The sequence below is a fragment of the Mugil cephalus genome, chromosome 3 (genome assembly GCF_022458985.1).
Source record: "Mugil cephalus isolate CIBA_MC_2020 chromosome 3, CIBA_Mcephalus_1.1, whole genome shotgun sequence".
Taxonomy (NCBI): Eukaryota; Metazoa; Chordata; class Actinopteri; order Mugiliformes; family Mugilidae; genus Mugil; species Mugil cephalus.
This window is the reverse complement of record NC_061772.1, coordinates 997,776-1,020,850: the sequence shown is the minus strand read 5'-3', so window position 1 is coordinate 1,020,850 and position 23,075 is coordinate 997,776. Positions and strand designations below refer to the sequence as shown.

The following is a 23,075-nucleotide window of genomic DNA, read 5'->3' as shown; positions in this document are numbered from 1 at the left end:
ATTACGACTTCATAATTAAAGACATAATGGATGCACATTAATAGCTCTAGGGGGGTTAGGCTGTAAAGACTATAACTTTATTCAGAGCAATTATGTTCAGAGTCATAGTTAATAGATGTCATGTAAAGAAGAAATATTACTGTGAACGCAAGGCATCACGGGCAAATATGATAAGACATGCTTTCATCTCAGTGGGCACAGTGAAATGTGGTTGTGACCCATTTAAAACTTTTCAGAGATGTCATTTCCAGTCTGTTTCATTGTCATCAGCAGGTCCTCGTCTTGTCTTCTCTGTCCAGGAAAACCTTTAATTTTCCTCACCTGCTTTATAAGGAGGATAACTCTATTTGGGAACAGTATATTATTGAGGAAAAACCTCATCCTTAAGTCAGTGAGTGATGAGCGAAATGGTGATAAATACTTTAGCCCATGAATACTCAATGACAAGTAATTGAAGGATACCTGAGGAATATTACCTTAACAGCCTTACCGAAGGAGATAGAAGAGGGAGAAAAGACAGAAAAAGAGAGAGTCAGAGAGCACCCTATAAGGAGGCAGACCTGAATGATGACTGCTCTCTGAATAAGTCATTTGTGTGAGAATCTGACGTTTGATTAAATCTGACCCAGATATCACAGACAACAAGTCATGTCCTCTTACATGCACTTTAGTGGAGTCAGGCTTATTGAGTCTTACGAGTTTGAAGAGATTCAGACTAAATAAGGCTGTTGTCAAAGTTCTGCAATGTCCGTGTGTTTGTCTTGGGAATATTAAAATAATTATAATCTAACATGAACAAGAGTCCAACTCCAAGAATTGGAATTCTAAAAAAAAATGTCGAGAAGTTAAAATATGGGGATAGAGGTTGTCATGGAGGGTGGCACAGTGGCTCTGGCCAGCAGCAGGTGGAATTTGCATGCTCTCACTGTGTCAGTCTGGGTTTTCTACAGGTACGTCAGGTGTGAATGTGAGTGTGAATGGTTGTTTTTCTCTGTGTTAGCCCTGCGATAGACTGGCAACTTGTCCAGGGTTTACCCTACCTCTTGCCCGATGATATCTTGGATAGGGTCCAGCACCCTTGCAACCCCAGTGAGGATAAGCAGTTGTAGAAGATTAGATGAGGTTGTCATGGATTTCTTTATATGGTGCTGCAGGCCTGGCACATGGCAGCACTGCAGCATTTTTGGACCACATAAAGTGGTGTGAAAAATTGTTGGCCCACTTCCTAATTTTTTATTTATTTTTGCATGTTTGTCACACTCAGACCATCAAGCTAATTTAAATATTAGTCAAACAGAAGACAAGTAATCACAAAATGCAGTTTTTATCCTCATCATCTGATTCATCCTGGAAGATTTCCAAGGGGCGTCGTCACTGTTGTTTATCCAGCTCCGCACCTGTTGGGTAGCATACGCTGCGCAATATTCACCCCTCTGAGATCCTCCCCAGAATCCTCCAGGACCACTTTGTAACTAAGAGGGCTTAACTTCCTCAGTACTCTGTAAGGTCCCTTCCAGTGTGGTGCAATTTTGGCCAAGAGGGATTTATCAGCTTTGGAATATGGGCGAGTTTACAACTAGACTCTGTCCTTTTCTTCATAGATTTGCTCTCTTTGGTACCGGTCATAGTTGTTTTGATGTGATTTTGCATTTTCCAGTTTTTCTTTGTCACAAACGGTTGCAATTGAACTTGTCGATAAGCTGGATCATCTGGTGTACAGAACTAAGGTTCCAACTCAGCGTCCACTGGGCCCTTTAGAGTCCGGCTGACATTGAGCTCTGCTGGGGTCACTCCCATGGTCTCGTGAACCGCTGCTGAGGGCAAATCTGAACTCAGGTAAATATCTGTCCCAAGTTCTGTGTTGATCCTCCACACACAAGGCGATCACCGTCTTCAAGTTACGATGTACCCTTTTGTACCCGGTTAGATTGGTCTGTAGTTGGTATGGTGTGGTTTTCTTCCGTTTTAAATTCCATGTCTTGCAGGTTTCTTCAGTGTTTTTCCAAGCAGCTTTTTAGCGCCTCCTGGTGGCACATGTTCTCAGCAGTAATCAGCTCAGATATATGTTTGATTTCCATTATTTTGTTCGGATTATTCTTTTGTTTTTAATTTCCTTGTATTCCTGTGGCAGGGGAGTGAACCAACCCGTTTCCTCAGAGTGAAATCCATGTCCAACAAGGTATATGTGGTGGAAGATGGCTCAGGAACAGGAACTCGGTACAAGGAAATGCTCCTCACATCATCAAACAAAGACATCAAGTCATAGGCCATTTTGTCTTCCAACAAGGACTGAGTTAACAGCCATTTTATTCCTTTTGTCTCACAAAATTAAAGTGGTTGGGCTTTAATCCGGTGAATCCGGTGTGTGGTAGTTTTATCTTTTTTCCTTCACGTATCATTCAACGATTTCCCAGTTCGGTGAACCATCAGGGGTGTCATTTTTTTCATGTAGCAGTTTGGCTAGCTACTTTTTTGTTTGGGGTGCCAGCCAGGTTTCTCTCCTTATACATAAGGTAAGTCAGTTACTATTTGTTTTTCATTTAGATTTTCCATTTAACAACCAGCTCAATCTATACACAAGGATGCATAATTAAATAAGCACCCTTACAATGAATGACCATATAAATGAAAACACAACACAAGATTCTCTTTCAAACAAACAATTGAAATTCCACTCACCATAGTCCCAAAAAAAATCCCGCAATGAAATCAGGCAAAAATTTCCAAAAGGAAAAAAAATCTGTTCAGTTTAAACAACTAAACAAAAAATTCAATTCAGTTTCCCAAAGCAGAAGTCAAGTCAAAATAATTTGTGGTCAGTTCAGTCAGTCAAGACAATTTGTAAATCCGGTCCGGGTTTGGAGTGATGGATGATGGAAAGGTACACAGAGATGAGTTTGAGATGACAGTTATGCAGTGGCTGTGGCAGCAATGGCAATTGTCCTAGTTTTGACAGTTCAACTATTTCACTCACCAAAATGTGTACAGGGCCTCCGACCACATTGGTACTTTTCACTCTTTTTCTCACTCATGCCTGCTTCTGTGGTCCCTGTCGCTTATTTTCTCCCCATTGACTGACAGACATCCTTTTAAAAAACTGAATGAATACTGGCACTGGTGCTGTCAGCGTGTCACTGACATAATAACACCAAAAACTAAAAAAGCCAAAAACTAGCCCACACTGACCCAAAAGGATGCCATAATTGAACCAAAGTGGTACTGCAGTGGTTTTTATTTTTTAATTTATTTATTTATTTGTTTATATACTTATCCATTCATTCAGTTATTCATGCAGAAGACATGTCTCCTGGTATCCTATGCTCATGTGCTATTAGCGAATTAACTGTATGTACAAAAACAAAACAAGAATACAATAGACTGCATTTTAACATTTTATTTAAAAATGCTTCTTAAAAATTTAATTCTGTAGATTGCCATTGCCTGCATGCTGGCAGACAAATTTTCCTCCCCTCTTCTCTGTCCCCAGCCCAGCAAGCCTTACAGCATCTGAAAATGACATAACAAATAAATGAAAAAAAATTATCAGAAGATAATCTGGTGCACATAACATGGCAAACAGCTCAATGGCTCATCATATTTATACATAAAAGTTGCAGTCATGATCACTTTACTCATGAGCATTGCCAAAAGTCCATGTGAAAGGTTCAATTCTGTTTTAAAAAACTAAAGTGTGGACAATGTCCTTGAGTGTTGCCCCCCTCCTGTCAAGCCAAGTGTGATGACCTATGTACAATAAAATAGATTAGAAATTAGGATTAGAACTTCAAAATAAGAGTCCCATTTCCATCACCCATTCTGCATTATTGTCAATGGGTGAGAAAAAAAAAGCAGCTCACCCCTGCCTGATGGAGGTCTGGTTGGCTTGATCACTTTCTCTCTGTACTTAAAATATTTGTTTTAATTTGTATATATTTTTTAATTTCTTTGTAATGACTTTTTGTGATGATATGATGCTTACAACAAATGTAGAATATTTCAATGTTTTATTCAGATGTGTTTTTCTTCAAACCACTTTGGTCACAGCAACAGAACTGTAAGTATACAAACACCACATACACACATCTGTATAGGTGTGTATGTGTTCTGGGCCATTCACTGCTCTGTGCTCTTCACTGGTCTCAGGTGTTTGATCCTGTGGGACGACATAAAATAGTACTTTGAAACCACTCAAACAATGCAGTCCAAATTTCTAATTAGACTATTTTAGCTAGAAATAAAAGTAATTTATAAATTTTAAAACACAGATTGTGAGATTTTATCCCTTTAAACATAGAAAACTGCATTATCGGGCTCACCAAAAAATACAGTTAAAAGCAAAGACAATTATCATCAACATTAAATTTAATGGATACATCTTTACATTAAAAATGAACATAAGCATTACCTTGTTTGCCTAGGATGCCTTGTGCTGGGTACCAACTTCAGCCTACAGGGGAAGACAAATAATTAGTATGTCTGCTTTCTCGAAGTGAATAACTCCTTCGGTTCACCTGACGTTATCTGAAAAAAAAAATAAAATGTATTTAGTGGGATTAGGGCCAGGACTTTAATGCGTTAAGATTAATTAACGACACAAAAATTTTAATGTGTTACAAAAAACACATTTTAATCGCACTTATTTTTGCACTGCGAAACCTTTCTCTCTGGACGAGTTTCAGGCGATCCTTTAGGCCTACTGGAGCACAAAACAGCCAAATGAAGATCGTATATTAGCCCAAACGTAACAATGTCATCCACGACGATATTGCCTTCCAGTATGATAGCAATGCTAGAGGGTTCAAGGTGCAGAGCATGAGGAGCTGGCTGCTGTCTGTCTTCGGGTATGACAGTTAAGGACTTGAGTGACGTCTGCAATGATGTCAGTGTCCTGCAGATATAAAGGAAGGTTAAAAACGAATAAAAAAAATGTTGGCTTCATAGTGCAAAAACTTCAACAGACCAAATTGTACATATTATGTGTGGTACCATGGAGATTTCAGTGGTATTATTTATGTTATTAACTGGGCTATTTTTTCTTAATACTTATTGTTTGTGTAGACATGCCTGATTTCAAACAGGACAAAAGTAGTTGCTGGTCCCTGTAACGAGTAACTTTAGAGCTGTAACTGAGAAGTGGAAAGGGGTGCAAAGTAATGTTAACTGGTACATTAGTGGAAACCGTGCTTTACATTGTTTAGACAAAAAAACATCATTCTGAAGGTGTGGTGGCTTTTATTTTGCAGTGGTAGTGCGCCACGATCAATTACATGTAGCGGAAACCCTGAACTAGGCATGGGCCGGTATGAGATTCTGACGGTATGATAACCTTAGGTAAAAATAACACGGTTTCACGGTATTATGTTTACGGCTATAAAATGTGAAATTTTGAAATGTCTGCATTTAAAACCAAAAAAAGAAAAAAAAATTCTATTGAACCGTCTTTTATTTTTAAACATATATAGAACATGATCGAACATTGGTAAATATGTATTTAAAATAAATAATAATAATAATAATAATAATAAATAACTGAATTCTTTCTAAATAAAAAATGAGTGCAGTCCTTAATGAAGTCCTTTAACTGAGGCTAAGCCTGCAGCTCAAGCCACGACATATATGAATTATTTTTAGTGACAAAAAATGTTGTTGTAACATTAATGTATGGGACACAGGGATCAGCTGTATTAACAGCAGAGACAGCTGATTAATGAATTGGTCTCAGCTGTGGCCCAGAGCTGCGGCTCAGGGGTTGCCGTGGCAACTCACAGTGGTCATCAATGACGACGGAAGCACGCAGAGCCAGGACACAGAAAAGAGCTAGATTTCCTAGATTTTCGCTGGTCTCACATTTGGGCTTACTGTGATAAAATCCGTAACTCCTATCAGAAAAACAAGCAGACCGTGGGTGTCGTAAGACCTTCCTGAAGACTTTAATGTTTTTTGTCCTTGTAGAGTAAATATTTTGGACACACTCGCGAGTTAAAGACAAAGGTCACTTCTTCTCTCAGAAAATCTTTGCATTGGAGTGAATGGAGAGCAGACAGGTACTTTACTGCGAACAAAGGCTTGCAGTTTAAATTCTGTACGTCTCACTGCTTTGCCAAGCACATTGTGAGAGACACATCAAGTTTGTCTACAACTGTGGAAAAAAATCATGTGTCTAGTGTGTAAATTGTGGAAAGAGAAAATTTCTGGCATTTTCACACACGTTCTCTCACTCTAAGTACCAAGATTCCGCACTCTAAAACGAAATTTTTCGAAAAAGATCATGGTCATTGAACAGTGATTGATGAACAACGATAAGACCTATCAAAACGAGGAAATTATAATACACCAATACACAAGGCTTGTGTCTACATTTTAAAGTTTAAATGAAGTCTGTAGGTGAAAGTATGCCTGAGCAGTAGACCTTTATAAAAATGTGTTTTTTTAGGCCGTCCCATTCATTTTCAATGGGAAATTTATCGCAGTTATCGCGAAAAATTCGTATTTTGGAAAGAAAAGTAATAGCACACCAATACAGCTCTGCGAGCCGTAGCTGTAGACGAAAATGGGGAGGAAATGAGAAAAAAAATAATAAGAAGAAATAGGGGGGATAACAATAGGGGCCTTGGGGCTAGGCCTCAGGCGAAACGCCGTAGCCACTAATAAATACAGGTAGGAGCTTAAAACTGAATGTCAACAGTTTTTGGATATTTGCTCACTATCATATAGGATGTATTTCCTCTTTGCACTGCTACTATACGTTACCTTCTTCCTCCAAGCCGTGGCGGTCTGTCTTTTTATGGTAGCCGAAGTATAAATACAGCCAACTTGGTCCTTTTAGACGGGGGGAAAGTTCGGGGGGCTCGCCTCCTTCAGCCATCATACAACCGGATCATACCGGCTTATTTTCAACCAAATGTTAACTTTACCATCAGAAATACATTTAAAAATAATAAAAATAACGTTGACTGAAAATATTTATCGTCATTATATTTATTGCACCCAGTTCATGCACTGTGACCGTGTGTTATGCTGAATGTGTAAAGTAAAGCGCAGACAAACAAAAACGATTTCGTTGTGGCTTTTATGCAATTGAACAACATGCGGGTGAGTTTTGGAAGACTTTATTTTCATACTTATGTGGCAAGTGGAGGATAGAAAAGGTATATCGACAACGCCACCTGAGGAGTTTTGCCCCAGGAGGTAGATGTTTATATGAAATGGTTAAATGCAAAATAAACAAAATAAACAATTTTTATACTTTTCTAAATACGTCTCTGCCCGTGGCATACGAACCTGTGTAATACATTAAAGGTATTACACAGGTGCACGCCTCCGTGCATTCAAAGGTTTTGAGTAAGATAGTGATGATCAGTCAGACAATTTAAGTAGCACAAAATTACAACTTCATTCCTCGTTCGGAACACTTAGAAACTTAAAGTTGGGTTGACTTGATAGCAGATTTTGATTGTTGTTTTCACAATACTTAGTAGTATTGTTCGGGTTTACAGTGTAGTCTGTGTACATGACATGAATGTTGTTCTAAGACAAGCTGATAGTTCAGATGCTGTAATAATTGAAGTGAGCTCAAGAAGATCAATTAGGAAGAAGGAATCCAAATATTGACTAGCGCCTACAGAGGTTTCTAATGCCACTGTACTTACATCTTCGACAGCTGGAAGGATGCTATGAATTTTATCTCTACTACCAACAATTTTATCAGTAAAGAAGCTCATGAAGTCATTACTGCTGAGGTCTGAGGGAATAGATGGCTCAACAGAGTTGTGACTCTTTGTCAGCCTGGCTACAGTGCTGAAAAGAAATCTGGGGTTGTTCTTGTTTTCTTCTATTAATGAGGAATAATATGGTGTTCTAATCTTACAGAGTTTTTTTTTTTTTTATAAGTTGTTAAACTATCTTTCCAGGCTATGTGAGCTTCTTCAGAATTAGTGAAATGCCAAGTTCTTTCCAGCTTTCAAACTGCCTGCTTTGAACTACGCAACTGTGAATTATACCATGAAGCTACCCTCCTTCGATTTATCACCTTTTTCAGAGGAGCAACTAGATTTAGAGTTGTACTAAGTAATGCTGTCGTGCTGTCAACAAAATAATCTATTTGTGTTGGAGTTAGATTGTGGTTACTGTCATCCATACCAGTGACATAAGGCACTGAGGTAAATACTGAAGGAATTAATTCCGTATATCTAGTTATAGCATCATCAGATAAGTGTCTACCGTAATGAAATGTTTTTCCAGTTTCAGTGTAATCCCTTATTGTGAATTCAAATGTTAAAAGGAAATGATCAGACAATAGAGGGCTGTGAGAATATATGGTTAGACCTTCAGTTTCTATGCCATAAGTTAGAACGAGATCTAAGGTGTGATTGAAACGGTGAGTTAAACCATTTACATTCTGAAAAAAGTCAATTGAATCTAATAATGACATAAATGAAGAGCTAAGACTGTCACTGCCAACATCAACATGGATGTTAAAGTCATCTACTATAATGACTTTATCTGATTTAAGCACTAAATCACATAGAAACTCGCTAAAAATTCAGAGTAAGGACCAGGTGGGCGATACACCACAACAAAGAGAATAGTTTTTTGTGCTTTTGTGGATGAGCAAGATTAAGAGTAAGGCTTTCAAATAAATGTAAGTTTTGCTTAGATCTAGGATTAATACATAAATCAGAGTGGAAGATTGCTGCCACTCCTCTTCCTTGGCCTGTGCTTTGAGGATCCCTTTGAGAACTGGGCCCTCATTAAATTATGGAATAATTATAAAAAAAAGAAGAAAAAAAAAAGGCCTATTTGTGGAGAAAATATGTAATACTTGAGTTACATAGAAGCTTTTTATTGTTTTCTTCCTAATTGTCCTTGAAATAGTGGTCAAGAACCCCCCCACCCCCAACACAAAAATGGTTTGGCCACTGATCAAAATTTGATGTTGTCATTTGATTTGAAGTTCAGCACGCTCAAAGTGTACGGTCAGCACAAGTCCGGTGCTCAGAAAATAAAGGAAAACAGAAAAAGAAAATAAAGAGCTTAGAGATTTTCTGACAAAATATTTAAAAAAAGGTGGTGACGGTGAAGCTGGAACGAGTGAAGTCAGCGTAGAGCAAGGTAAGAAACAGCGCAGCCAACGTTTACCAGCCTTGTACGGCCAGCTCTAATGTTAACGTCCATTAGCAAGCCTGACACAACACATTATCTTTGACAGAAACAGTTGAGTTTAGTTGCTCCATCAGACAAGATGAGACAGAGAGGAGAGAGATACAGCTGCAGTCAGGTGTAAGAGAGAGTAATGCGGGAGAGTCCCGCTGCCCTGCTGTTGGACAGAGTCAGGCTACCGATGAGAGAGGAAGAGCAGAGGAGAGGAAAGAAAGAGCAGAGGAGAGCAACAGGAGAGGAAGAGCAGAGGAGAGCAACAGGAGAGGAAGAGCAGAGGAGAGGAGAGGAAGAGCAAGGGAAAAGGAGGGATGGGGGGGGCGGTCAATAAGATAGATCTCATCCCGGGCCTGGAAGAACCACACACAGCTGTTCTTGCATACACAAAAGCGGGGCAGAATCAGGAGTGACGCAATACGTTTCGCCACGTGATGAACATAGACATCCTAATGAGAACATGTACTCCGTTGTTGTCAGACAGTGCTTGTTTCAGTTTGCTCAGACATATCTTTTTAAAATCCCTCTGTCGATAAAGACATACAGTGGGGGAAATAAGTATTTGATCCCCTGCTGAATTTGTAAGTTTGCCCACTTCCATAGAAATGATCAGACTCTGGTTTTTATGGTTGTTTACTGGTTATGGGTATAGACAGAATATCAGTCGAAAATGCATAAAAAACACACAATCTAAAAGTTATAAATTGTTATGTATTTTATTAAGGGAAATAAGTATTTGATCCCCAAGCACAACACAAGTCAGTACTTTGTAGAGAAACCTTTGTTGGCAAGCACAGCGATGAGACGTTTCTTGTAGTTGGTCACCAGGTTTGCACACAGCGCAGGAGGGATTTTGGCCCATTCATCTTTACAGACAGTCTCTAAATCCTTCAAGTTTCTTGGCTGCCTCTTGGAAACTCGGAGCTTCAGCTCCCTCCACAGGTTTTCGATCGGGTTAAGGTCTGGAGACTGACTAGGCCACTCCATGACCTTAATATGCTTCTTCTTGAGCCACTCCTTTGTTGTCCTGGCAGTATGTTTTGGGTCATTGTCATGTTGGAAAACCCACCCACGAGGCATCTTCAGTGTTCTTGCTGAGGAAAGAAGGTTTTTGTCCAAGATGTTACAGTACATGGCTGCATTCATTGGCCCCATAATGCGGTGGAGTTGCCCTGTACCCTTTGCTGAAAAACAGCCCCAAAACATGATGTTTCCACCTCCATGCTTAACCGTGGGTATGGTGTTCTTTGGGTCATACTCACGTTTTTTCATCCTCCAAACACGGCGGGTCGAGTTAATGCCAAATAGCTCAACTTTGGTTTCGTCAGACCACAGCACTTTCTCCCAAGCCTTCTCTGAGTCATTTAGATGTTCACTGGCAAACTTAAGGCGGGCCTGTACATGTGCCTTCTTGAGCAGGGGGACCTTGCGGGCACTGCAAGAGTTCAATCCATAACGGTGCAGTGTGTTGCCAACTGTTTACTTGGTGACGGAGGTCCCAACTGCTTCCAGATCATTTACAAGCTCCTGCCGTGTTGTTTTAGGCTGCTCCCTCACCTTTCTCATCATCATCCTCACTCCATGAGGCGAGATTTTGCGGGGAGCTCCAGACCGAGGACAGTTGATGGTCCTTTTATGGATCTTCCACTTGCGAATAATGGCACCAATAGTTGTCACCTTTTCACCAAGCCTTTTGCTGATGGTTTTGTAACCTATACCAGCCTTGTGCAGGTCTACAATCTTGTCCCTGACATCTTTTGACAGCTCTTTGGTCTTGCCCATGGTGCTGTAGAAGTTGGAATGTAAGAAACTGATTCTTAGAGCAGGTGTGCTTTATATACATGACGAGTTAAGATCAGGAGTATTGGTAATTAGTTGACTGAGCACAGCTGTGTGCCACATGCGCACCAGCCAATCTGTAGGAGCCTGAATTCTAAGTGAATTGTTGGGGATCAAATACTTATTTCCCTTAATAAAATACATAACAATTTATAACTTTTAGATTGTGTGTTTTTTATGCATTTTCGATTGATATTCTGTCTATACCCATAACCAGTAAACAACCATAAAAACCAGAGTCTGATCATTTCTATGGAAGTGGGCAAAATTACAAATTCAGCAGGGGATCAAATACTTATTTCCCCCACTGTATGCTCATCCCAAACAAGCTTGTCCTAGGTAACTAGTTAGCTATGGGCTTAAATTTGTCTCAGTAATACTTGTAAACACACAGAGGGTGATCTACAAATAATTTTGATTTGCACATGTTTTGCTATCCACAAATACAAATTTCTAATTTGTAACTTGTATTTTTTTTTTAACAGTAAAATCAGCATACCGAAATTAACACTGTAAGAGTTGATCTTAAGACTTTTAAAGTGTCTATATGGATCCACACCTCAGAGTGTTAATTTAACATTTACACTAAGTTAGTGTTAATTTGACTCTTCTTGTAGTTAATTTTAACACTGCCTCACACCAACCAGTGTTAGTTTTTTTTTTAACACTTTCATGTAGTTATGCAATTAACTCTCTCAGGACTATTTCTTAACTACTCAAGTGTTACCAACATAACACTTAAAAGGTGTCAATATAATTCTTATGTAATCCTACAACACTTGAGGTGTTAAATACAGGATCAGAGTTTAGAGTAAGAAGTTCGGAGTTAATATTTAAACATTTACACCTAGAGGTTTACTTTAGTGACACTTCCTTTTTACACTTGGTTTTGACAACAACTATTTATCGACTGAGAGTTAATTATAATGGATTAACTCTACCCAGAGTATAATTAACTCTGCTAGTGTATGTCTAGTTTAACACCAAGAATTCAACTCTTCTCAGTTTGCTGTGTACAAATAGGGGTACTTGTAAATATATTGTGTTTTTGTAGAAAAACACAATTTTCCATTTGTAAAAACAAAAAAGCCATTTGTAAAACTGAAAATTCTGCTTGTATGACTCAGTATTGTCGTTGCCGAGCAATGGTCACATAGCAGGTATACTCACATCGTTACTTTTACATTTGGTTTGCATGAAATGTCGATCTTGATGTTAAAAATGTCATGGATTTAGGGACCTAGCTGAAAGCTTGGTAACGGAGGTTAACGTGAGGTAATTAACGTGATAACTTCACTACAGTCTGTTAACCTTTTGTTGTCAGGTGACATTATGTAAAGTTGTTTTGATTGTTAGGTTTTAAAACATTACCAAAATACTACCACTAATGCTAATACTAAAATGCTACTGCTATTACTGGTACTATTACTTAAATGCTACCTGCTGTTGTAAGCTGCTGCTGCTATAACTACTACTACGATAATAATAATAATGCATTTTATTTAGAGGCGCCTTTCAAAGCACTCAATGTCACAGTGTTACAAGACACAGATAAAACAACAATAGAACATTAACAATTTGTTTGTTATTTAACAGGGACAAAGTTCAATACACATCTCCAGCTCCAGCTGGTGGTGGCTGCTCCTGCTGGCAGTGGCTGGTACTGCAGAGGCTGCTGCTGCTGCTGGTGGCTTCTGCTGCATTTGGAAGCTGCTAGTGGTGACTGTTTGCTGGTGTCTCACTGATGGCTGCAGGAAGATGCTGGTGGTTGCTGGAGGTTGAGAAGCACTGGAGAGGCCAAATACATCCATGGCAATAAGCAAGGTATTTGGAAGTAGCCTAGATGTTATGGCCTAGATGTTATGGCCTTTGGTGCAGGAGGTTGAGCCTTCTCGGCCTTCTTATTCTGACTCTTGCTGCAGAAGCAGAAGCATGGCCTCCTGTTCCAGGTGTTCCACAGTATTGGTGCACTCCATGAGAAAATCATCTGTCCTTGAATGGAACAGCTGCTCCATGTGCTGGACGACAGTGAAGACCTCATCAGATGGCCGATATAGTGCACCCTGTTTGATATCCTTCAATTGCAGCAGAACAGCATTCTCATGTGCATCATCTGAATTTTGCACAAGTGCATGCTTGCACATCTCACAGAGTGAGGAGCTGAAGACACACTTCACAAAGTATCCAGCCAGATGGTAAAGAACACAGGAATCTGTTTTTGTGAAGGTGGTGGTGATGTCAGATTGACCAGCTGCTCCACTCTCAGACCTTTAGGACTGCTGGTTATGGTTTTGATCTCCAGGAAGTCTGCTAGGTGGTCACAGCTGTCATCCATTTAAGAGCCTGTATGCACTGTGGACAGGAACTGTCCAACAGTGACAGCCCGTAGGGCATAGTGGAACTCCACAGGCACTGGGTTCCTCTAACGTATGCATCCAAACATGTTTTCCAGGCAGTCCTGTGTGAACTGGCTTGTAAGGACAAATTTGAGACCCTGGCTCAACAGATCTTCCTGGACCTGCAGTATGGTTGTTGTGGCCATAACCAATCCTGTCTGGACCGGCTTCCAGCTGCTCTTTCCCCCTATCTTTAGGCCACGAAAAAGATGGATGCTCTCTTGGAGAAATCTGATGGCCCTTTCATACTCCTCCATTCAGAACCGAGAGAGGGCAGTCTCAACGTGGCGGGACGACATAAGGTCAAACCAGTGGTCCATCTTCTCCAGGAACCATGATGTGGTGAGGTTTGATTCAGGACGCTGCTCTTCCTCTACCAGGTACTTTAAGGCAGCACTGAAGATGTGTATGGCTGAGCTAACTTTCATCTTTTCAAAGTTTTAAGGCTCCAAGACACCACACTGGACAGTATGTGCTCTTTGTTCACCACTTTTTGTGGAATGGTGATGAACTGACCACGGACAAGGGCGCTCTTCAAGTTGAGTAGATGTGGGACATCCACCATGAAAAAGAGCCGCCGGTGTGGCTCTATGGGATGTGGAATCCATGTTTTGCAGGGTTTTGTATCCTGTTGTGCCTGCTGCAAATCGAATTTGAATTGCCTTTTTGATGGTCTCATTGCCCCAGCGAATCACCCCTTTTTTCTTTTGGCTGGGTGCATGAATCTGGTCCTGACTGAAAATTGAAGTAAACTTTTGTTGAAGGTTGTTGTTTCTTCTCCTAAGTGCCAAATTGATTCTTTTTTGTCCTCCACACTGGCCCTGTCATTACTGGCCCCTGGCACACTGGTTCCTGGATGAGTGGCCCTTGACTGACTGGCACCTGGCACGCTGGTTCCCGGGAGACTGGTTCCTGTCCCTGTTAAAGTGTCCGCTTGAACACCGGCCCTGGACTGACTGGCCCCTGGCTGTCTGCTGACCTCTGCTTCATGTCACTTGGTACATCCCTCTCACTCGCCTCTAACTGCACCTCAGTTTTTCCCTCTGTAATAACAACGTATTGTTGGTGTTATATGTATTTATGCCACCTACACTGCATCCCTAGAAGAAGTGAAACTGACAAGTCTGTTGACAATAGCTTGTTTTTGAAATACATGAAATGGGGAAAACTGTTCACTGGTATCATATCAAGGTTTGATTTTGTACAGTGTGGTCATCAGGTGTTTTAACTTCTGCAGAACCCATCATCCTCAAAGGTGTTTTCCTCCTCTTGAGCTTGGAGCAATGGATAAAGATGGTTGGGACAGCATCTGGTCTCAACTTCCGTGTGCCTCTTTTTATTTCCATTGACTGGTTGTCCTCAGAGTGTAACTTCCGGGAGGTAATGATGTCATTAAGTTATAGGCTAAGTTCAGTTTTGTCTATCTGTTTATCTAGCAGTCTATCTCCACCCACTGATATGATGCCGGGAATGTATTAAATCAAGTACAGACTAAGCGCTACCTGCTGTCTTATCCAACCATTCTCCCTGACCCTGACTTTTTTACAGGATACAGATGAAAAGCATGAGAAGGGTGTGAATGGAACTGCCATAAAAGGTCTTGTTTGCTTGTGTATTGGTTTGAAGTTTTCATTGAGGACCCTTAAACACAGCAAGATCTTGTGACCCTACCTTCACCTTTACAATCTCTGTCCATTTATGCCACCAGCTTTTAGCCTCGTCCCGAGACACATGCATGAGCCCTTTTCCAGGCAGTCTTGAGTGAGGACATTTTTTCCCCTTTTCCAGAGCCCTCTGTATGTGTTTATGGTTTCATTACCCCACTTTGTTTGTCTGTTAATGGTTTTTGTTTGTTAACACATACACTGCTGTTATTGTTCTAGTTTGTTATTCTTATTCTTATTATTTATTAATAATATTTTATGAATGGTAATAACAATATATTATTAATTATTATTCACATTAATTTTTTTCTTGCACACACACATAATTGTTCTTATTTCAATATTTTTATATATAAAAAATAATAAAAAAATCTTGTTTAACAACTTTTGTACCAGTCACACTTATTCCAGTCCATCAGCTCTAACATAAATTTCAAGTGTGAATAATTGCTTGATTTTGACTGATCATATTCAACCATAATTAGTGGTTGTTTGATAGATCTGATACATGACTCCATCTTGAAGTCTCCATGGTTCTGATGCATGTCCTACAAAAAGAACTAAATGTCCTTTAGTCTCCTACATGTAAGTAACCTAGCCAAGCTAACACACTTTTCTTAACTTTTCCCTCCAAAAGTTTATTATTATTATTATTAAAAAGTAATCAATGCAATACTTTCAATTGTTAACCCCACAGCTCAAAAGCATAATTGACACTAACATACAAGCAATAGTGCAAAAACAGTCAAAAAAAAAAAAAAAAAACGTGTGTGTTGTTTTATTTTGGTATTTACCATGCAATAGCTCAAAAACAATGATCGCTATGACAGCTTGTGGTTTATTTGGAACTACTGAGGCTTACATGAACCATGTGACAGCCCTAGCGGCGACATCAGTGTGTTGTAACTCTGTTTTACTCTATAGTTCTGGGGCAGGCCATTTGCAAATCATGAGCTATTTGTTTGTGGATCTGTGTGGATCTTCAGCAAGAACGTCTCAAAAATGCGTGAGGAAAGAGATGCGTGTATTAAAGACGATCCACAAATTTTGAGTCATACTTCACAATCAGAATTTTGAGTTTTGCAAATGGCTTTTTTGTTTTTACAAATGGAAAATTTTGTATTTACAAAAACACAATATATTTACAAGTACTTGTAAAAACCAAAATACAAGTTACAAATTAGAAATTTGTATTTGTCGATAAAATATGTGTGCAAATCAAAAATATTTGTAGATCACTCTCTGTGCATTAATAATGAGACAAATTTGAGCCCATAGTTAGCCTGCTACATTTTTAAATGAAACGCTTTCCAAAAATGGTCGCAAAATTCCAAGTTTCGCTTAAACTGTGACCCTTTGCATTCAATTCAACCAAAAATCAAGGAAATACATAAACACACAATAAATGAATTATTATGAATTAAAAACTAAGTTTAAATAAGTTTTAACCATAAATGTACTCAATTATTCATGAATTATCAGAACAGAAATACTATTGTTAAACAGGCACATAATTTATGCATCATTTTTAACCTCGATTTATCTTCAATTTTTAACGTTAACATTTAACAACTCTTTAACAACACTAAAATGCAATATAAAAATGAAATATATCACACCTTAAATGGTACTGTCACCCTTTGCAGTGGCTAATAACACAAAATGAGCAGTTCGAGTAGCATAAAAAATAAACTGCATATTCCCAATGCAAAATGCATGTATCTTAGTTTTAGCCTAGCGCTTAGCATAGCGATTAGCATGAGCTAAGCATAAACAATAAAGAAATTAGCATTTCGGCCTAGCAATTAGAATAAAGCCGTCACTACTAGCATAAACACTAACTAGCGATATTTTTAAACAATAAACTACGGTATGAAGTGCACAAAAGTCACAGAAATACACTGGAAAGCATCTTATGGCATATGTTAAGCACCATAGACGAACTTGAACCAAGTTAATAACAAAATTAATGCATTTTTTCCTTCTGAGCAGCTAATGAATGAACAGCTAACTAAGTGCTAACTCACCGGAGTTTCAAGCATTTACGCTCACAAAGGGTTTTTTTCTCTCTTCAGCTTTCAGTTTATCAGGATGAACCCTAGATTCGCCTGTGACTACTGGGTTTGCCTGTGGACTTCTCTGCCTTTATCTGCAGCTGTCTGCTACTCCTCTCATTTGTTTTCTGCTACAGATTCTCCGAGTACGGTCTGCTCTGCTGCTGTTCACCTTGTGTCTGAGAGAAAAAAATGGCGTCTGTTCCAGGCAGTGTCGGAGAGGGCAATCAGCCCGCTGAAGGGACAATGGTGCTGCTTGGACAGGTCGGGGGGAGTGCTGCTCTACGACCGGAGAAGGTGTACCACATTGTAATACCCCGTGGCGTCCTGCACAACGTGGCACATCGCCACGGCATAGCACTGCCAGAGTACATCCCCCCACCAGAGGAACGGGATGCCAGATCTCGGGAAGCGATATGGACCCGGTAGCATGTCATTTCAACCATGTAAAGAGGCAAGGACACAATTTAACTTATTACAAGAGCATTTATTGCGTTGCAAATATCTCCAAGGACGTTTATTATTTGACCCAGACAATAATTGATGGCACGGATCTGACAATTTTGGTCTAGTGATTCCGGTACAGTTTGGGTGAGGACACGGCCAGGCGGGCGGATGTCAACAGCCTATTGTACGACCAGTATAATGACAATATTTCTGAGTTTAACACATTTACCTTGGGGATGATCTGTGTCACTAATGGGCTCCCATAACTCCGTCAAGAGCTGTGTCACCCACTATGACGGCCGCTCTCTGGTCGGAGGGGGTCCGTTCGTACCCTCCTGACCCCCTGCCCGTTGCGATCACGTTTCGGCTGTGTTCCGAAATCCTCCGCTTCACTTCCACCTTTATGTCAGACCATTTCTTTTTTATTTCCGTGTGCGCGCTGCTCCACGGCATTAACAGCGTCACACACATGCTCCCACTCACTTTTCTTTATTTTTGTGTTTATGTCTGACGACAGGCTACGAAATAGAGTATCACTGCATGTCTCCACTTCATTTAATAACACTTCGACCTCATGCTGAAAATTCGATTGTGCAGAGTGGGAAATCCGCGATGCAGGCCATATTTAAATAAATTTGCATATTTAAATTGGGGTGTGGACAGGGAGGAGTTTGGCACTCCTACATGTGCGCTAAATTCCACGTTGATTGGGACGTACAAACGAAAAGTGCTTGGATCCAGGTGCACGAACACTTTGATACATCTGATTTTTTTTGGGCAGACACCAATTTCTGAATTTTAGCGCACGCCACGTTTCAGTGAGAAATCCATGCAAGTCTTTATACATGAGGCCCCTGGATACAGTGGAAACTTAACTGCAAAAGCGGAAGAGCTGGTTTAATCAAATAAACTAAACACTAAATAGAAGATAAAACTAAATTCCTTATATATGGGAAATGAGCAACTAATTTAAACAAACTCAGGACAAATGACATAGAAATTATAGATAGAGTATATGAAATAAATAAGTAAAAGAATTCCTCAATCTAAAAACACTTTACACCTAACTTAGGGGAACACATACAAGACAACACACAGATTCAATATTCATCATTCAAGAAAGAGCCATATTATAGCAGACAGCAATTATAAAGAACTAACAAACCAACTCTTCATCAAACTCAAAATACTCAATTTCAAAGATCTGGTTGATTGCAAAACAATTCAATTCTGTTAAACGCACTTGTTCATGATGTGCACCAGTGGCGTTTTCTCCTGGAGTCCAAGCGAAGCCATGCTTCCTCTCTTTTTTATCACTGTGGCTGACATTAAATAAAAACACTCTTCTTAACAGTTTTGGCAATTCTCTGTTGTGTCGCTTAATCTCTTCATTATTTCTCTTCTTAATTATTGAGGATTTTACAGTGTGTAAAACAGCGCCCCATAAATGTTACATAGCCAAATATGGTATTACGCTGTTGTCCGAATGGAAGCCAAGCAGAGTTGGCTTCCCTTGGTGAAAAAAGAGAGGAATGATTAATTCAATTCAATTCAATTCAATTCAATTCCGTTTTATTTATATAGCGCCAATAACAATACAAATCGTCTCAAGACGCTTCACAAAAAACAGCCTGCAACCTCCAGAGCAAGCCTGAGGGCGACGGTGGCAAGGAAAAACTCCCTTTTAACAGGAAGAAACCTTGAGCAGAACCCAGCTCATATAGAGGGACCCATCTGCCGAAGGCCAGCCGGGTAGAAACAGAGAAGATAGAGAGAAAAGAAGAGCAGGAGAAACAAGATAAACAAACTTCTGTCATAGATACATACATCAAGTGGAAGGAAACATGTAGGGTCTAGTAATATAACACATAGCTGATGATCTGTGACAGTTTGTGAGTATAACAGGAATTATGGGCAGGTTGGTGAATTGTTCATCTAGGTAGGAGTGGGCAACTGGAGGAGGTCATGATGACTGGGCCAGATGTAGTTTATGGAGCTCCACAGGTCTGATACACAGCACTCCAGACCATGAAGAATGCGCGGGTTGATGAGGCCACGGCAGCAGATGTAGCTTAGAACTCCATAGGTCAGATATTCAGCACTCCAGACCAGAGACCCTCACAAGATGATGGAGGGGGAGGGGAGCGGAGGGGGGAGAGTAAGACACAGTGGTTAGTAAATGATAAGAGATAGAAAATAAAATGATAAGATATTAGAGGACAGGAGCCAGAGAAGAAAGAGGAGAGGACATGTCCTCAGTGCATCGTCCCCCTGCAGCCTAGGCCTATAGCAGCATAACTAAGGGATGGTTAAGTCCAGCCCTAGCTATAAGCTTTTTCAAAAAGGAAAGTCTTAAGCCTGACCTTAAACGTAGAGCCTGTGTCTGCCTCCCAAACCCAAACTGGGAGCTGGTTCCATAGGAGAGGAGCCTGATAGCTGAAGGCTCTACCTACCATTCTACTTTTAGAAACTCTAGGAACCACAAGCAGACCTGCACTTAGAGATCGTAGTGATCTGCTGGGACAGTATGGTACTATGAGGTCTTTCATATATGATGGAGCTAAGCCTTTCAGGGCCTTGTATGTAAGGAGGAGGATTTTAAATTAAATTCTAGATTTTAAAGGGAGCCAATGAAGAGAAGCTAATACTGGAGTAATATGATCTCTCTTGCTAATTCCTGTCAGTGCTCTTGCTGCAGGCTTTTTAAAGAGCTACTTGAACAGCCAGACAGTAACAAGTTATAATAATCCAGCCTGGAAGACACAATTGCATGAACTAGTTTTTTCGCATCACTGAGAAAGGATGCTCCTAATTTTGATGATACTACGAAGGTGGAAGAAAGCAGTCCTGGTCACCTGCTTTATGTGAGAATTAAAGGACATATCCTGGTCAAATATAACACCAAGGTTTTTCACAGTAGTACTGGAGGCCAAGGTAATGCCATCCAACAAAAGTAGGTGATTAGATAATGAATCTCTGACATGTTTAGAGCCAAATACGATAACTTCAGTTTTGTCTGAGTTTAAAAGTAGAAAATTACATGTAATCCAAGCCTTTATGTCTTTAAGGCGTGCTTGGAGTTTAACCAGCGGATTAGTTTCATCTGGTTTCATGGATAAATATAGCTGGGTATCATCTGCGTAGCAATGGAAGTTTATGCCGTGCTTTCTAATAATATTGCCTAAGGGAAGCATGTATAATGTGAATAATATTGGTCCTAGCACAGAACCCTGAGGAACTCCATAGCTTACTTTGGTATATACTGTATAGAAGAGTTGTTGTTTACATGGACAAACTGGAATCTGTCTGACAGATATGATTCAAACGAGTCTAGTGCAGTTCCTGTAATTTTGATCACATTTTCAAGTCTCTGTAGTAGTATATTGTGATCAATAGTGTCAAATGCAGCACTGAGATCTAGCAGGACAAGTATAGAGACAAGTCCATTATCTGAAGCCATGAGGAGATCATTGGTAACTTTAACCAGAGCTGTTTCTGTGCTATGATGAGCTCTAAAACCTGACTGAAACTCTTCAAACAAACCATTCCTGTTTAAATGATCAAGCAACTGATTGACAACAACCCTTTCCAAAACTTTAGAGATAAAAGGAAGGTTGGAAATTGGCCTATAGTTGGCTAAAACACCTGGGTCAAGAGTGGGTTTTTTAAGTAATGGTTTAATTACAGCAGTTTTAAAAGACTGGGACACATATCCTGTTAATAAAGATAAGTTTATCTGATTTAATATGGAGGTATTAAATAATGGATAAACCTCCTTGAGCAACTTAGTTGGGATGGGGTCTAGAAGACAAGTTGATGGTTTAGATGCTGTAATAACTGAAGTGAGCTCAGGAAGATCAATTAGGGAGAAAGAATCCAAATATTGACTATGTCCTACAGAGGTTTCTAATGCCACTGTACTTACATCTTTGACAGATGGAAGGGTGCTATGAATTTTATCTCTAATGCCAACAATTTTATCAGTGAAGAAGCTCATGAAATCATTACTGCTGAGGTCTGAAGGAATAGATGGCTCAACAGAGCTGTGACTCTTTGTCAGCCTGGCTACAGTGCTGAAAAGAAATCTGGGGTTGTTCTTGTTTTCTTCTATTAATGACGAATAATACGCTGTCCTAATCTTACGGACAGTTTTTTTATAAGTTGTTAAACTATCTTTCCAGGCTATGTGAGCTTCTTCAGAACTAGTGGAATGCCAAATTCTTTCCAGCTTTCGAACTGTCTGCTTTGAACTACGCAACTGTGAATTATACCATGAAGCTACCCTCCTTCAATTTATTACCTTTTTCAGAGGAGCAACTAGATTTAAAGTTGTACTAAGTGATGCTGTCATGCTGTCAACAAAATAATCTATTTGTGTTGGAGTTAGATTGTGGTTGCTGTCATCCATACCAGTGACATAAGGCACTGAGGTAAATACTGAAGGAATTAATTCTTTATATCTAGTCACAGCATCATCAGATAAGTGTCTACCATAACTAAATGTCTTTCCAATTTCTGTGTAATTACTTATAGTAAATTCAAATGTTACAAGAAAATGATCAGACAATAGAGAGTTGTGAGAATATACGGTTAAACCTTCAGTGTCTATGCCATAAGTTAGCACAAGATCTAAGGTGCGATTGAAATAGTGAGTTGAACCATTTACATTCTGAGAAAAGCCAATTGAGTCTAATAATGACATTAATGAAGAGCTAAGACTGTCACTGCCAACATCAACATGGATGTCAAAGTCACCTACTATAATGACTTTATCTGTTCTAAGCACTAAATCACATAGAAACTCAGAGAATTCAGCTAAAAATTCCGAGTAAGGAGCAGGTGGGCGATACACCACAACAAAGAGAATTGGTTTTTGTGTTTTCCAGTCTGGATGCGCAAGACTAAGAGTGAGGCTTTCAAATGAATTAAAGCTTTGCTTAGATCTAGGATTAATACATAAATCAGAGTGGAAGATTGCTGCCACTCCTCCTCCTCGGCCTGTGCCTCGAGGAATGTGATAGTTACTATGACTGGGTGGCGTGGACTCATTTAAACTGACATACTCATCATCCTGCAGCCACGTTTCAGTCAAACTAAATAGATCAATCTGATGATCAGTTATCAAATCAGTCACTAAAAGAGATTTAGATGAGAGAGACCTGACATTCAAAAGACCACATTTAATTTTCTTATTGCTCTGTTGTACTAGTGAATTTGTGTTGATTTGGATAAGGTTCCTATGAATAACTCCTCTATTGTTATTTTTCCATTTAAAAAACCTGGGAGCAGATAGCACATCTATGGAGTTTGTGGAGTTATGGGTGTGAGACAGTACTAGAGAAGCAGCAGAGAGGCGTGTAAGACTGCAACTCTCCCTCCTGGGCTGAACTCTGGGTTATCATGGTTTTGGGGTGTTAATAAAATCGGCCAAATTCCTAGAGATAAGAGAAGCACCCGCCAAGTTGGGATGAATTCCATCTCGTCTAATCAGCCCAGGCTTTCCCCAGAAAGAGTTCCAATTA

At 39.7% G+C, this 23,075-nt stretch overlaps 1 long non-coding RNA gene across 1 annotated transcript; it reads right to left on the bottom strand.

Annotated features, from left to right (window-relative positions):
• Positions 1-3,404: 3,404 nt before the first annotated feature.
• LOC125005906 lies at positions 3,405-17,161 on the bottom strand. The gene is made up of 4 exons (XR_007112508.1): positions 17,080-17,161; positions 4,406-4,447; positions 4,078-4,153; positions 3,405-3,507 (listed from the first exon to the last, which is right to left on the bottom strand). It is a non-coding gene; the product is annotated as an uncharacterized LOC125005906 (long non-coding RNA).
• Positions 17,162-23,075: the final 5,914 nt, after the last annotated feature.